At 44.7% G+C, this 3,001-nt stretch overlaps 1 pseudogene; it reads left to right on the top strand.

Annotated features, from left to right (window-relative positions):
• Positions 1–1,222: 1,222 nt before the first annotated feature.
• On the top strand, positions 1,223–2,351 carry LOC101682977 (annotated as a pseudogene).
• The last annotated feature ends 650 nt before the right edge of the window (positions 2,352–3,001 follow it).

Here is a 3,001-nt window from a genome sequence, read left to right as displayed (position 1 = left end):
TTTATGATGGTGCAGAAGTGATACGCGTTCTTTAGAAACCTTACTTCAAAATTTCGAATTTCAATCCTTTCCCAGGCTGGTGATATGTGGTATGATACTCCTTGGTTGATGCCAGCCAGCAGTGGGGAGATGCACCTGTGTGTCAGCCACACAGTCACGAGGCTAACAACCAATGTACTGACAACTATTCTGCACCCACACAACCATTTCGTTTCTCATTTCCAGTACAGTGTTCATTAGACATCCAACACTTTATTAGAAAACAGGCTTTGTGTTAGATGTTGTTACCCTGTGGTAGGCTGATGTGCGCATCCTGAGCATGTTTAAGGTAGGCAAGTCCAAGCTATCGTGTCCAGTAGGTTAAGCATATTAAACGCATTTTCAACTATAATATTTTCAACTCATGATAGGTTTATGCGGATGTTTCCCCATCATGAGTTGAGGAAGACCTGTAGAGAGATTAAAACCAAACAAAAACCAAGAAAATCTGCAGCGGTATGATTCTAAATCTTATCTAAATCTTAGAATGTTACCTCCCTTCTATCGCAGGTAATCATAGATGAAGAAACATCTGAATGATATGGGAAAGGGAAATGAAAGCAGAATAAGGAAGCTTAGTGCCTTCTCCAGGTTTGAAAATCACCCTCTTTTAGCCTCACACACCCTCAAAATTAGCTGCTTCATGTTTCTCTGAGGAACTGTCTTACTAAGGGCTCTGAATTTTAGGATGATACTGATGTTTTATTCGGTGCTCATTGGCCCGCAGGTGATTAACTTTGTGCTAGAAATTTAATAACAGAATGATTTCCATAGTTAAAATAGTTCACTTATGAGGGGCCTGAGTGGCTCAGTTGGTTAAGTGCCTGCCTTTGGCTCAGGTCATGATCCCAGAGTCCCGGATCGAGCCTCACATTGGGCTCCCTGCTGAGCAGGGAGCCTGTGTCTCCCTCTGCCCCTCGCCCCACTCATGTTCTCTCTCAAGTAAATAAATTAAAAAAATTTTTTTTTAAAGCTCACTTATTACTGACCCTTCTGCCCAAGAAATAACCAATGAGATGAATAACTCTAATAGAGTATAGGAGACTAGAAAATTAATTACCTTTACATTAAAATTATCCAGTTTACATGTCAAGGAATGAAAACAGGGCTTTCATCTCCTCTCCGTTTGACAGACAGCTGCATCTTTTGGGACGGTGCCAGTTGCATCCCTCCCAGAAGCACAATGTTGTAGGTCAGAGTAAACGGATTTGGCTGTATTTGGCACCTGGTCACCAGGGCTGCTTTTAACTCTGGCAAAGTGGATATTGTTGCCATTAATGACCGTTTCATTGACCTCAACTACATAGTCTACATGTTCTGGTATGACTCCATTCAACAGCACAGTTAAGGCTGAGGATGGAAAGCCTGTCTCCCATCTTCCAAGAGTGAGATCCACCACCATCAAATGGGGGTGATGTTTGTGCTGAGTATTTTGTAGAGTCCAATGGGGTCTGGAGAAGGCTGGGGCTTACTTGAAGGATGGGGCCAAGAGGGTCATTATCTCTACCCCTCCTGTTAATGCCTCCATGTTTGTGATGGGTGTGAACCATGAAAATTATGACAACTCTCTCAAGATTGTCAGCAGTGCCTCCTGCACCACCAACTGCCTGGCCTCATCACTGGCCAAAGTCATCCATAACAACTCTGGCATTGTGGAAGGACTCGTGATCATAATTCATGCCATCCCTCCCACCCAGAAGACGGTGGAAGGCCCTATTGGAAGCTGTGCTATGATGGCCAAGGGCATCCCTGCCAAGGCTATAGGCAAGGTCATTCCTGAGCTGAATGAGAAGCTCACTGGCATGGCCTTCTATGTCCCCACCCTTGACATGACAGTGACCTGCTGCCTGCAGAAAGCTGCCAAATACGATGACATCAATAAGGTGGTGAAACAAGCATTGGAAGGCCCCTCAAGGGCATGGTGGGTTACACTGAGAACGAGGTTGTCTCCTGCAACTTTTTTTAAAAAAGATTTTATTTATTTATCAGATAGAGATCACAAGTAGGCAGAGAGGCAGGCAGAGAGAAAGGGGGAAGCAGGCTCCCCGCTGAGCAGAGAGCCTGATGCGGGGCTCAATCCCAGGACCCTGGGATCATAACCTGAGCCGAAGGCAGAGGTTTTAACCCACTGAGCCACCCAGGTGCCCCTCTTATGCAACTTTTAACAGTGACACCCACTCTTCCATCTTCGATGGTGGGGCTGGCATTGCCCTCAATGACCACTTTGCAAGCTCATTTCCTGGTATTACAATGAATTTGACTACAGCAACCAGGTATTAGACCTTATGGCCCATATGGCCTCCAAGGAGTAAGAGCCCCCTGAACCACCAGTCCCAGTGACAGCAAGAGAGAAAGGCCCTCAGCAGATGGGAAGTCCCTGCCCCAACTCAACCCCCAATGTGCTGAGAATCTCCTGAACTCTACACAATTTCCATCCCAGAACCCCTGAAGAAGGGAGGTTCTTGGAGAGCCCTACCCTGTCATGTGCCATCAATAAAGTATGCAGTACCCAACCAAACAATCAATCAATCAATAAAGGATTCTTGAATCATTGGGAAAAATAGAAGTGTTATAAATTAAAAATATGTTGGAGCACCTGGGTGGCTCAATCATTAAACGTCTGCCTTAGGCTCAGGTCATGATTCCAGGGTCCTGGGATAGAGCCCGCATCAGGCTCCCTGCTCAGCAGGAGAAACATCTGAATGATACGGGTTCCCTGCTCAGCAGGAAGCCTGCTTCTCCCTCTCACACTCCCCCTGCCTATGTTCCCTCTCTCGCTGTCTCTCTCTGTCAAATAAATGAAAAAAATCTTAAAAAAAAAATCTATGAAATGCTTTAAAAAATTAAAAAATAAATAAAAAATATGCATTAATTCTAATACTTTATAGATGATCTGTTTGGTGCATTTTTCACTGAAAATATTTGATCCCAGTGGACATCCCCCATTATCCTGGGTACTTCT

Source organism: Mustela putorius, unplaced genomic scaffold (genome assembly GCF_011764305.1).
Source record: "Mustela putorius furo isolate JIRA1106 unplaced genomic scaffold, ASM1176430v1.1 tig00000695_pilon_pilon_pilon, whole genome shotgun sequence".
Classification (NCBI taxonomy): Eukaryota; Metazoa; Chordata; class Mammalia; order Carnivora; family Mustelidae; genus Mustela; species Mustela putorius.
Note: the sequence above shows the minus strand (reverse complement) of the source record. Positions and strands in the feature narration are given on the sequence as shown.